Raw genomic sequence first — 14,880 nt, forward strand, 5'->3', positions numbered from 1 at the left:
ACAAGTACACACACACACACACACACACACACACTGTCATACTAAGTGTTTTATTGCTGTGAAGAAACATCATGACCAAGAAAACTACTGCTTGTTGGGGTTGGAACTTGGCCCCTTTGTTCAATTAGATCTGCATCTGCTTTCTGTTGTTCTTGGTTTCCTTCACTGCGTAAAGGTTTCTTGAATTCCTTTTTACAAATTAGAAACTTAGCTTGGTAAGACCATGTCCTGTGGTCACTATTTCCTTTATTGTATTTAACAACAGGCTTTTCTTTAAACTTTCTATCTCCTTGAGCACTGAACTTAACTCCATTATACTTCCTGGTTTTTCTTTTCTCCTCAACTTTACATTTTGTATTTTTCCTTGCTCAGCTTGCTCCTTTTCATCATAGAACTGCATAAGAGTAGCTATTAGTAACCACAGAGCACTGTAAATACTAGACTGTCTTGAAATCTCCTCTGACAATGCCTTTAATCCAAAACTCTTCAATTTAGCCTCAGGCAGATTTTTAGGACTAGAGCAAACAGCAGCCATATTCTTTACCAAAATGTCATGGGAATAATCTTTAGGCCACTTACTAATATCTTTCCCCTCTGAAACTTCATGAACAGCCTCACAGCATTGTCTACCATGCCTCTAATAGGATGACCCATTTAAGCCTTGCTTAACTCATTCAACTATTTTCCTAATCAAAGTCTAAAATTTCACATTCTGCTGACACAAGGCAGGCCTAGTCCATAGTACCAATTTCTACCTTGGTCACTGTTCTACTGTTGTAAAAAGACACCGCAATCAAGACAACTCTTACAAAGGAAAGCATTTAGTCAAGCTGGTTTACAGTTTCAGAGGTTTAGTCCACTATCATCATGGTGGGGAGCATGGTGGCACACAAGTAGGCATGGAACTGGAAAAGTAGCTGAGAGTTCTATATCTATTATGACAGGCAGCAGGAAGAGAGCCATTAGGCCTGACAAGGGCATTTGAAACCTCAAAGCCTAGTTACAGTGACACATTTCTTTCAACAAGGTAACACCACTCTAATAAAGCCACAAATGCCTCCCAAGAAGTGTATGGCAAAGCATTAAAATATATGAGCCTATGGAGATCATTGTCATTCAAACTACCACATGTACATACACAATCGAACACATAACATCTAGATAGTTTCAGGATTTTCACTCACCTTATTAAACTCATTCATGAGTAAAGAGAAGAGATAGAAAAGATGTGAATTATGTAGGATGTCCTTCTGTATATGTGTTGCTTTTATAGGTTGATGAATGAAGCTGTTTCAGCCAGTGGCTTAGCAGAGCAAAGCCAGGTAGGAAATCTGAACAGAGATATAAAGAGAGTAGACAGAGTCAGAAAGATGCCATGTAGCTGCCACAGGAGGCAGATGCCACATAGCCGCCCAAGAAGCGAGAGGTAACAAACCATGGGCCTCATGATAAAATACAAAATAATCGAAATGGGTTAATTTAAGATATAAGAGCTAGCTAGAAATATGCCTGAGCTGTTGCCTAAACAGTGTTGTAATTAATATAGTTTCTGTGTGATTATTTGGGTCTGGGTGGCTGGGAAACAAGCAAGCAGTCTCCACTTACATGTGGAGAGAAAGGAAAGAAAGAGAATAGAATGGGTATGTCATTACATTTAAATCCAAGAAATGGATAAAACAATTGAGACATCAAAGCCCAAAACTTACATAAGCACCCATTCATCAAAGATAGTCTGTAAATGGTTATTGCAGATGTGGTATGTACAAAACAGGGAAAGAGACAATAAGCAACAGGAGGCAAGACGTCACATATTTCACACCATGTTTTTGCTTAATAATGCAATTTTTGTCACTCATTTTGGAAACTTGCTCCTCTTATGTAAAGTATGAAGGCTTAGTGGGTAATAATTGGCTCTAGATAAAGGAGCTAGAAAATGATGTTAGTGTGATACTAGTTGTGGATGAAGACTAATTTTACAGGGTCAGACTATGAGTTAATAAGTTTAAAGTAGCTGTGCATTCTTATAAAATGTTCCATTTCTAAAATTATAATAGGTAGACATCTTTGTCATGGTGATACAGAAAGTCTCTGTTAATAGATTAAAAAATGTTTTCTCAAACGTTAAGCAAATAATTCGGTTCTGTGGATCATAATTTACCCATGCCCTTATTTAGTCAAAGAAATAATCCTATAGGATTCGTTATCTCAATGGATGAAGATCATCTTATTATTTAAGTACCCAGCAAAATTGTCTATGGAGGCTGGGGAACATGACTGGTGGAAGCAGACTGTGTTGTCTATGCAAAAGCCTTGGTTTTATTCTCAACACTGAAAATAAGTGGTGAGTGATACACCCCAGAAATCGTCACTATTTATAATACTTCATTACCTATTATCTGTGAATAGAGAAAAAAATTCATATAAAATACACTTATCTTCTGCTTATAACTTTAAAATCTCCCACTAAACAACTTAGTTGATAAAATATTAATGCAAAATGCTGCGTTACTTGGATACTGACTTTGTGACTAGGTAGGAAAAATGTTATAATATAAACAGGGGCCAAATAATCTCAGTTCCAACTCTGATATTATTTCCTGACTCAGTCAACTTTAGGCATTTCTTTTAAACTTTCTGAGAATCAATGCCTTAATCTATAAAAGGGAAATAATAAAAAAAATATATTTCAGAACTCATCTAGACCAATAATGTATATGTAAGGAATTTGACATGAAAAGTATTCTTTATTAAATGATTGATCTAGACATGCAAGTATATAATATTGATACTTACTTCCCCCCTGAACAATTTTAAAATATGGTTTAGATCTTAGACAAAAGTCAATACAAGGCAGAAGTCAATGCAATGGTTCTTAGGAAAAGGAAACACATGGAAATGAAGACATTATGGACTGAGGGTACAACTCAGTAGTTGGAAGCTTTCCTTGTATGTGTAAAACTCTGAATTCAATCCTCAGTGACAGGGCCGGGCGGTGGTGGCGCACGCCTTTAATCCCAGCACTCGGGAGGCAGAGGCAGGCGGATCTCTGTGAGTTCGAGGCTAGCCTGGTCTACAAGAGCTAGTTCCAGGACAGGAACCAAAAAGCTACGAAGAAACCCTGTCTCAAAAAAAAAAAAAAAAAATCAATCCTCAGTGACAGAAAACAATACTTTGGGCTACACATAAAAGTCTGTATCTATAACCTCAGCACTTGAAAGTGGTGGAAGTAAGAAAGAAAGTCCAAGGCCAGAGGGTAAAATGTCTCAAACAAAGGCAATGAAACATCACAAGTCTCATAGTCCTCCTGTCTTTGTCCTGAGGCATCAGTAAGTCAGTGTGAAGTGATATAATGACCAATCACTAAGAAAATCTTAATGGGTATAAGTGGCAGGGATGGAAAATCAGACCTGCAACTTGGATTTAGTAGACAGAATAACAAAACCCAAACAACATCAACAGCAACAAAACCCCACCACACTTAAGAGCCTAAGTCTCTGAAAATGCCCCTCAAAGTCAACTCTTTTTAAATGAATGTAATATTTTATGTAATGTTTTACTCATTTTGAGAATTCCATACATCTATATTTTGTGTTTTAATTTTTCTATTCCTGTCCCATCCCCTCCAACTCCTCTCACACACCCTCCCTCCCTCTTAGAGGAGGGTAGCACGCAGACACACATGATGCCGGAGAAATAGCCGAGAGTTCTACATCTGGATAGACAGGCGGCAGCAGCAGAAGAGGAGAGACACTGGACCTGGCATGGACTTTTGAAACTTCAAAGCCCATTCTCCATGACACATTCCTCCAACAAGGCCACACCTCCAAATCCTTTTAATCTTTTCAAATAGTACCACTCCTTGATGATTAAACATTCAAATATATGAGCCTATGAAGACCATTCCTATTCAAACCATCATGCCGCCACATTCCCTTCCCAACTTCATGTCCTCTCATATAAATAGAAGATGTTCCTTTTCTCTTCAGGCTTATACAAGCTATTGAAAATCAGTGAGGAAGTCATTGCCTATTATACACCTTTCAACATTGTACTGTAAACATTAAATGGGCAAATCGCCTACCTTTACACCAGTAATAATTCCTCTTGTATTTCTAAGCTCTTTTTATCTTTGAAGAATATCTGCCTACTTTTCTAATAAATGCAAAAAATGTTAGGTTTGTGCTGCGAATGCTTTGCTACTGCAGAACCAGTCTTATCTGCTTGACTCTGTTTAAGGATGGAGGGGAAACAGCCTTCCAGGAGATATCTCCTGAAAATATGCTTCCTGCTGAAGTTAGGAAAACATCAGGAAAAATCAATAAGTTCCTTGAAAAGTAATACAGTTGACTTTTTATATGAACAGAAATTGCTCCTATAAACCCTGGCTATCTTGCACACTTTTGTTGTCTTACACATAGGAAATAACATTATTTACATAAGGAGGCTAGTAAAAATTCATTTTACTCCTATGGTTTTTACACATTGTATTTCCTGACCTTGATTACAAAGACCTATGCAAGATTATATATTTGCTATTTTTAATATTCACTTCTTATTTGCATCAATTTCAAAATGCATATCACCATAAAAATTCCAAACTAATTTTAAGTTTGAGTAACTTGCTTATGGGAAGGTTCTATAACTGATGAGAAAGGATCCTAAGGCATAAGCAGTGTGATATCAGTAATGGGGGTCACCAAGTAAAGAGGGGAGCTACATGCCCTAGAGTCATGGAAGAGAAGCAGCTGGGCATATCTGTGAGGGCTTGCATAGATTACATTCATGGAAACCAGGAGCCCCACCATCATGGTGAGCAGCATTGTTGCATGGGCTGAAGTCCCAGACTGCATAAAAAGGAAAAAATCAAGCTGTGTGCCTAAGTTCACCATTCTCTGCCTTTTCACTACAGACAAAATATGCCCATCTCCCTTGAAGGCTTACTTCCATGTCTGTCTCATCATGGTGGCCTCTACCCCTCAAACTCTAAACTGTCAACTGTAAGCCCTTCCTCCCCAAAGTTGCTCCTTAACAAGAATTTTTCCCAGCAACCAGGCAGGTAATGAGTATGGCTGGAAAACTGTTTAGTGAAGGAAATTAGCTTTGAAGTTTCATAATTCAAACCAAATTATTTCCATATACAGAATATATATGTGTATATATGTGTGTGTATTAATAAACTAATATATAATAAATTATATCCTCGCTTTAAGAATTTTTATTAGAAAATGTAAAGTAATTTCAAACATTTATCTTAGTTTGGTTTAGTTTTGGAAAACACTGAAAATTTTTCACACATTTCATACCACTTTTTATTTTATTTTTATTCCCCTTGGTTTCCTGTGCATTTGCTAGTATAGAGTGGACAAAGTTTCCTCCAATTACAATAACTATGAGAGAAAAAAAGAGGGAGATGATTAAAAATTGGGTTGACATTATAAAGTTTATATTAAAAACTGTGTTTATTCCATGACAAATATTTAAGGACTTAGTACAAATCAGATACTCTAAATCATAAAAATTACTAAGAAATATCCCTGCCATCACATACTCTCAGTTTAGTGAACAAAACGTATCATCCTATAACCAATGAAACTAACTTGCGCTAAATGCTGCACTGAAAGGGTGAGGTAGCACAAGGATAAAGGTAGAGATGCTTGCTTCATGAGAAAGTTAAGGGAGGGAGGAGGCAGGAAGAGTTTCTCCGAGGATTCGATCTGGTGTTGATGGTAGAATGTTGCCTGGTGGAGAGGTGAGGAGTCAAGACCAGACAGACACTCTGAGGCAGAAGTAACCAAGTGAGCAGAGGCTTGACAAAGATACACATGTGTGTGGAGTATGGCTGCCAGCAGATGGAACTAGAACACACATTGGCAACTGTATTTCCCAGAGTTTGGCCATTTCAAAAACAAATGGTACTTCTATTTATTTAACATAATATTTAAATGGCTCTCTAAAACATAAATGCCTAGTTTAGTTTCATATTAAGCAGTAATATCCACGAAATCACACATCTGAAGCACTAATTGCACGGTTCCAGTATCCATTAAAGAAAATAAATAGTACGATTGTGCAAATGCTTGCACTAGCACCACTCACAACTGTCTTTCACGCCCCGGGGCCACCATTCTGCTAGGAGGGAAGGAGTGCCTTCTAGCTTTTGTGGACTGTGGAGGAAGGTGGGGAAAGGCTTTTTCCTGTGAGCATATTCGCTAATAAAACACTGGATTCCTGCCGGAAGGAAGCAGGTAATGATGAAAAACACTAACATAAGTGATTGGAGAGACACTTAACTGAGGAAGGCGAGAAGGAAGAGGGATCACATGATTGCACAGAAGGCAAAGCTTCTTGGTCACAGGAATCTAGTAGGAAAAACAAATGGATGATTCTAAGTTAGGAAATTTAGGGATTGTCTATTTCCTTGTTTTGGTTTTGATGCGCACTTGAACAAGGCTACCAAGATAACTTCTAGCCATAATTAGCTCTTTAAATTTAAATTTCCATTAACTCAGCTTAAGTAAACTTATGTTTCAATTCAGTAGTCACATTAGCCACATCCAAAGTACTCAACAGTCACGTGACTAGTGGTTACTGTATGGAACAGAGAAAACACAGGGCATGCTGGTTACTGCAGAAAATTCCTTCTTTTCCATCTGTTTTTATATACAGTTACAAATAAAAATTAATTACATATATTTGAGACATATAGTATGGTATATTTTAAATATATATACAGATTGTATAATAATTACCACTGTCAAGCTAATTAACATATCTAGCACCTCATGATTGTCATGTGTCTAGATTTTGGAAGTGTGTACGAACCTTGTTCTCTTTGTGATTCTTGAGTAACATAAGATCACATTTATAAAATACAATAAGATAATATAGCTACCATGCTGCACGTTAGATAGCCAGTGTTATTCATCCGATATCATTAAAGCATTGTTCCTTTGAGTAGCAACTCCTCATTGAATAATACTGTACTAGGAAAGCAGGATGTGAGGACTTAGCATCAACAAACTATATTGCTTTAAGGGGAAGATCTCCCAAATAAAGCCACACTAGGAACATTTGAGTCACCACAACAACTAGAAGACGGTGGCCTGATCAAACAGGATATATGATTTTCCATTAACAGGGAAAGATTGCTGTCCTATAGGAGCATTTGATAGTCATCTTGAGCTTGCTTGATTGGCAAGATGTAAAACACCACATGATGAGAGAAATTCTAAACCTTTCATGCTGTTTGCTGGAATTCCCTGGAGCAGCTTCTTCCAGATGATAATAACAAATCAGAAGGAAGGCTCTAAGGAAGAAGGCTCTAAGTTCTACTGAAGGCTATGCATCCAAAACTCTGGGTTTCTACTCAGGGCCACCTATATCCCTTGACCAGGCTGCCTTCAAGCACAGGACATCCCCACTGCTCATCATAATTTAAGACTTCTCTCCTGGACACAATCTTCTCAAACTATTCCTCTCAGTTCCTAGGATGCACTTTTGTGTGTTTCTTGTTTCTATTGACTGTGACCATGTGTTCACTTCTGAGCCTGAACCTTCCTGTCAGTAAGAATGGAATAATATCTGCAGAAAAGACTGAATTAAAAGACTGATGGTCTATCAATTACTCTAGACCTTAGCCAAGGTTGGTCGCTCCAATGTTGCAAATGAGACTTTGGGGGATTGCCCAAGTAGCCTGTCGTCTCTGTCATCTACTGCACATTTTGGAAGCTGCTTGATTGCACTTCCTGCCTACTCAAGTAATATTATTTCCCTTCTCGGGCCTTCAATGGAGTTGAAGACTAGATAGTTGTAGTTACTTTCCTCTTATGATTTAGCCAAGCCATTTCTAATACAAGACTTAGACTTCTTAGGATAGAATGATTATTGAAACTTTTAGCAAACGTTCCTTGCTTAATATTGTTTAGGCTGGTTATAATTCTAGTTTTATACTTGATATCTGTTCTTATTATATACAGTTTTGTATCTTATTTAAACAAAAGGGGGAGGTGATGAGGAACCTCCTTCAGTCAATGACCTTCAAGAAGCTGGATAAGGTTGAGGCATGGTTTGGGGGTACCAAAACGCCCTAGTCCCACCCACACCTTGATGTTGGACCCCCATTCCTGTTCCATGAGTTTTCCCTTTTAATAAAGAAAAACCTTAGAATACCCTATTTGGAGTTAGTTTGGGATTATTTGACTCACGTACCCGCCATTTAACTCATTCTGCATCAAAAGACCGTGGACAGGGAATGCTTAGTAGAAACATAGAAAATTCCAATAAATACCTGTAACATATGTCACAGGACTGTCCCTATCTATCTCGTGGTTTTTACGTAGCTCACAGAGCTGAGTGAAGCTCAATGTCCTCATCTGGGAAGCCTCGATCAATCAAAACCCAATGAATCCCTGTGAGGGTGCTGGAATAGTTAAGTTTCTCACAAACTAGGAGGTGTGACTCTAAAATTGAAGGAACTTGAATGGAAGCTGATGTGTCTCAAGGTTGTCAGTGAGAATAATGACTGTTCCCATAAAACTCCAGACGGATGTCTAATATCATGCCAGAGACACAGCCATCTTTGCAAACAATGATGTGAGCACTGAGTGTGGCAGTGTATTAGTCCTTCCTCAAGGGTCTGAAGGGTGCAGAGAAGCAGAGTTCCAATATGAGCAAAGCAAGGGTCCGAACTCAAGATCAGGCCCTCAAACTAGAGAATCACACAATTAGCATGTACAAGAATGTGTGCACCTCTGTGTACGTGTGCATATGTGCACACATGTAAATGTGCATGTTCGGGGAGGTGAGTACATGCTCATGTGTGGGCAGAATGTAGAAGCCAGAGGGCGACCTTGGGTGTTGTGCCTCACGTACCAGCCACCCTTTATTTCTGAAGCAGCGTCTCTCATTGGCCTGGAGCTCAGCGATTAAGGTAGGCTAGCCGGCCATCAAGGCCCAGCCTTTAGCGTATCCCACCAGTGTTGGATTGCAAATGTTCTCTACAGACACAGCCTACAGAGGATACAGCCTAGGCTTCTTGACTGGGTTCTTTCCCTCTCACAGCTAAAGAAATAAGAGACAGAAATAAATCTGAGGCACAGCAGGTAGCATCAGAGAAATCGCAAACACCACAGACAGAAACTGCATTTGGGGGAAAAAAAAGTGTTTATTGTGGGGGAGGGAGTAAACACTAGCATAGCAAACCCACAGAGAAAAGGACTCTCTGCAAGGCGTGGGAGAGGAGGGAGACTTGGAAAGTGGAAATCCAGTCTCTTCTTGAGGCCTGGGGCTTTTAAATCCTTTGAAGAGTCGTCCTTCCGTACTTTATTTAGGGATGGTCAGTTTAAAGACTGATAAGATGGTTGTTTGAACTGCAACATGTATGGATTCCCTATCCAGCCTGGAACTTGTCCAGCCAGTCTGTCAACAGGGTCCCAGGGGGTGAAAGATCAACACTCCCAGGATTTTGTCTCAAGTCAGGAGGTTGAGGAAGAAGCTGGCCATCTTGGAAACTCTTTGTCTTTATTACCTATGCATGGTCCTTCTCTGTATCTGTCTGCTTACGATGAGGTCTGTCTGACTCCTGGTTTTTTATTTTCCATGTGTCCTGGAAGTAAACTCAGGACCTTACCAGCAGAGCCATCCCCCCAGCCCAGCGAGTACTATCTCAATTCATGCACCAGCATTTATTTTTGACTAACAAACTTCTCAGCATATAGCTTGTATATTCTTGTGTGTATTCTTGTGTTTGCGAGAGCTTTGAGCGTTCTGAGGTGCTCTCTCTAATCACACACTAAATCATTTCACAGAACCAAAAAGGAGGCGTACACATCATGTCTAAGACTACTTAAAGATGCCACTTAAAGACGCTCCTCTGCTGATCTGCGAAATCTAAGAGGCATTTCCCTCAGTTTACTACAGACAAAACGAACTGTGAGAAGAGCCAGGGGAGCCCCGCATGATAACAGGGACTCAGACAACTTCACAACTCCCCACAGCTTAATCACTGGGTCAGACAAAAAAACTCAGATCAGAAAACCAGGCAAGTTGCCATCCGCCTTGTAAGGGCTGCTTACAAGGGAAGCCGGAGACCCTCCTCCACTTTAGTCTCCCTTGGAACTTCTTTCCAGTTGTCATGGGGAACTTCCCCCAAGGAAGCAAAGTGTGAGGAGGAAGGAAGGGGAGGAAGGCAGAGAGAAGGGTCAAAGGATACACTGGCCTGTTAGGTTCTGCCTCGGCAGCAGCAACCCGCCTCTGCCGCCAAAGCAGTTACGTCATCACCTGTCACACCAGGTGTCTTTCCAGGGTCAGCGACAGATGCACCCTTTAAAAGTGCCTGCCAGAGCACAGCTCGCTCTCCTGTCTCTCTTGGCTCTTACTCCTGTCTTTGCCTCCTCTTTCCTCTTTGCCTCTTTTTTCTCTCTTGTCTCTTCTTTCCTCTCTTGCCGCTCTTCTTCCTCTTGTCTGTCTGTCTGCCTGCCTCTCTCTTGTCCCCACTCCAGCATGGCTTTTTGCTCTTCTCCTCCCCCAATAAATCTCTTGCACTAATTGCATTGTGGGATTTGCCTGGCAGCAGGGCCCGCAGAAAGGTACCCACTTCGCCTTTCTCTTTTATTTATCATAACACAGCCACGTTTGTGTGTTTAGTTCTTACAGAGTTTTATAGTGAGGATGGCGGAAAGAGACCCAAGTTCTTGTACCTGCCATTTACTTGGAGTGTTTGAAACTGAGAAAGAACAAAAACTACTGAAGAAAATCTGTTAGACATCTGAAACGAGGTACTTCTTCATATCTTATCTCCCTGGAATTCTAAGATGAGTTCTAATTGAGACAACAGTGACCAATAATACCCCTCTGTTGCCCAAGCCTGGTTAAGGACTGAACTCTCCTTAGAAGGCAACAATTTTTAAAAATTCAGTTGCAGACAGATGGGGATTATTAGTTTTAGGCCACAGAAACCATATCTGAAACAAGGGGGTGGTATCTGTTCACTAAACCAACAACAGAGATCTCAGAAGGACTGCAGGCCTCTCTCTCACCGTATGCTGGATTGGCTGGAGTTACCTGGAGCCCTTGCGCTCTGATGAGAGTTCTCCTCTCTCAGATCTGCCCCATGCTTAGTTCAAAGGCAGCAAAGAGTGCATACCGTGTAAGCACAGGTACCTGGGAATTAATATGCCTCAAATATCTCACTCCTGCCTATCACTTTCTTCACAAAAGACTTACGTAAGATAGACTTTCTTCCCAGTGGGACTTTACTGGTATCAAAGGTGTGGTCATCTTACCAAAGTGCCAGCATGCCTCCTCCTGTGGCGCCATTGCTGCACTATCAAGCCTGCCTAGAAAACAGAAGCAGGTCGAGAACAAATCGGCTAATGATGTGACTGGAAAGGACACCCTCAATTAGGACAGTCTCATTAAGTATGGAAGAAGTTAATGCTCCATATGGACAGGAAGGTTGTAATCGCTAATATGTCACCATTTTTAAAATAATTAGGGTATTTTCTCTTTTAGAATAAAAAGCAAAGTCCTTTAAAAATGTTTTTCATTTCCCACCCAGAACTGAATAAATATGTGTTAGGTGACAAGATAAAGGAGCCAATAAGATGTTGGCTTACTGATTATTATGAAAATCAGTTTGGAGTTTGGGGGTGTTCCTTGCAGTTTCATTATTGTGGGCAAACTCGGTGAAGAGAGAGTTGAAGAGGGAACATAAAGCAAAAAGTCATTTCTCTTTATTCAATGACTTAAGTAAGTTTTTTATCTTATTTCGAGAGGGAGAGAGAGAGAGAGAGAGAGAGAGAGAGAGAGAGAGAGAGAGAGAGAGAGAGAAAGAGAGAAAGCTTTTTCTCACATACAGACACAGCACTTGCTTTAGACTGTTAAAAAAGAACCACACAGAAGAGCAGAGCCACTCTTAGAACTATGTAGCTATTACTCTGTTACATTGTTTCCCCAAACTCAAGGCTGGAGCTTGACTCTCTTAGAACATTTGCTCAGCCTGCACAGCACCCTGGGTTCAATCCCCAGCACTCTGTGATCCCAGTACCAGGGGCCAGGGGAAGAGAAAGGAAGATCAGAAGGCCTCAGAGGAAAAAAAAAAGATGAATTAAGATAAAAATGTCCCCACTAAAAACACTTTGTGTTCAGTAATGCACATTTGAGAATTATAGGATGAACTGAAGGATGGTGGGTGACCTCTGTCCTCTGAGAGAAGCATGTACATGGAAGAACCAAAAGGACAACTGGAAAAAGGGACAATAAACATGCTTTACTCTTTTTGCTCTGTTAACTCAGTCTGTATCCTCAGCACATTAGAGTAGGCCTGTGTCGAGAACTGTGCACTCTAATCCATGAGCCAAGATGCTACTGACCCACTGTTACCTCCGATGCCCGCAGGGAGCCCTGGTGAGAAGCAGGCAAACTAAAGTGTTCTTCTCTCATGGTGGCAGCTATTTTCCAATACACTGCTGTTGAAGTCTTCTAGAAGAGAAGAACTTCAGAAAAGAGGCAAGTGGCACAGCACAAAGGTTCAGTCTTCCCAGTAAATGTATTCATAAAGCTCTGGTAAATCCCCACAAAGCATGAGCACAGAGAGGGGGTCAATGTTTAACAGTTACAGCACTCCCAATAACAACCTCCCTTAACATGAACCTAACTAGGTAGATGAGTCAACCTAACCATGACATAAATATTGGCTCAGTAGACTTCTTAGTCTCCAGTCAACATAACCAGACTCCTGGCTGTACACTGCATTTTCACTCTTAAGATATATCATTGGAATACAGCCCCAATTGCTATAACTGGATGAAAATTTATAAAGTACAGTATGGAAGGCTCAGGAAACATCACAGAAGATGGGAAAACAGATTATAAGAGCCCAAGATACAGGACTACTGCTGAAGCAGAGTTCCTTCTAGACAGCACAGGATTGTTGCTCTCATGAGCTCTCAACAGTATGACTGCCTGCACCGAACTTGCAGAGGCCACACCAGTCAGCATGCAAACATGAATGGAGGAGAATTGCATGTGGTCCCAAACCCACATGAAGAGCTACAGGCAAGTCGATGGCTGCTGTTCTGTGTTTTGGTTTTGTTTGTTTACTTGTGTGCAGAGACAAGACCACAACCCTAAACGATCAACCATAAACACATGTACATAAAGACAACATTAATTGAACTCAATGGATTATATATTTGGTATCTTTATATAGTAATTATTATATATTACATATAATAAATATGTAATATTTATTAGATAAATATTAGGTATATTTATCTAATCCATCTTGGCTCATGGATTAGAGTGCACAGTTCTCGACACAGGCCTACTCTAATGTGCTGAGGATACAGACTGAGTTAACAGAGCAAAAAGAGTAAATCATGTTTATTGTCCCCTTTTCCAGTTGTCCTTTTGGTTCTTCCAGGCACATCCTTCTCTCAGAGGACAGAGGTCACCCACTTCCCTTTAGTTCATTCTGTGTAGAGATAAAGAGATATTAGATATATAGATATAAAACAAAAATAAACGTTTAAAAAAGGGGTGTTTGGGAGGACAAAGGAGGAAATGGGGGGAAGAGATGGTACTGATACAAATGCAGTATCCTCGTGTATAGAATCCTCAAATTAAAAAATACTGCTTATAGTAAATAAATAATTAAATAAATATTATGTTTAAAAATATTATGATAAATAACAAATACATTGCATATTGTGGTTCACAGATGTTTTTAAAAACAATAATTCTCCCACAAGATAGGCAAAGTCTTAATTAAAGATGTGATTTTTGAAAACTCCACAGGGAAAGACAATAAAGCCTGGGTACGGTGATGCACAGCTGTAATCCAGTATACACAAGACCGAGGTGGGAAGATCATAAGTTTGAGGCCAGCCTGGGATGGATAAGACCCTTTGAAAGACAAAGATGAGGAGGAGAAAGACGCCAACAATTCAGTGCATGACATTTGATTTTTTAAAAAATTAAAATTCAATCCCAATGGTATATACCTGTAATCCCAGGCAGGAAAATCAGAAGGGAGTTCAAGGTCATCCTCAACTACACACTAAGTTGGAAGCTAGCCTAGTGTACATGGGACCATTCTAAAACAGCAACAACAAACCTTAGAAAATTTAAGTTTAATAGGTAGCTTTTACAGATTACCAAGTATAGTGAGCCCTCCGGCTTTAATCAACATTAGACAATGTAATGAGAATGTCAGAGTTAAGGGAGGAAATTGATTAAGTGATTCATACATTACACTGGTAAATTATTTAGAATGCATTTTGATGGGATCATCTCTTTTGCTTCAAGATAATCTCAGTAATGAAGTACCAGTCACGTTTCTACCTAATCCTCAACCTGACATCACTGGAGATGTCTAGTAAGAAGCCAAAAGAGGACTTTGGCTTGTTTCTAACTTCACTTGTTTTAGAGAAGGTTTTTAATAAGGGCTTGGGGGTATAATTCAGTAACGCGGTGGAGGCCTGAGCAGCATGCACAAGGCTCTAATTTTAAACTTAATGATACCTAACTTTATACAACTGACACTATCAGCAAGGCAACTGACACTGAGGCTATCTGGTTATATAAAATTTTCTCAGTATTATCACATTATAGCTGTGATGGGGTGCTCTTGGACACCTAACTGTAAAAAAAAGACTAAACAAAAGGGAAGAATTAATAAAATTCAATAAGAACATTTAAATATTTTTAAATCACTGAACCATAAAGTAAATTTTTGTTCCCATTTTGACATGATCCATGTCAGTAGTTTTATTCAAGAGAAAGTCATAACTTTGACCTACATCTCTAAATCAAGACAGATATGTTTTGAGTTGGAGGGACAATAAGTGTTGTCGGTACAAACTCTAGTGAATATGGTGT

The sequence above is a fragment of the Chionomys nivalis genome, chromosome 2, assembly GCF_950005125.1.
Source record: "Chionomys nivalis chromosome 2, mChiNiv1.1, whole genome shotgun sequence".
Classification (NCBI taxonomy): domain Eukaryota; kingdom Metazoa; phylum Chordata; class Mammalia; order Rodentia; family Cricetidae; genus Chionomys; species Chionomys nivalis.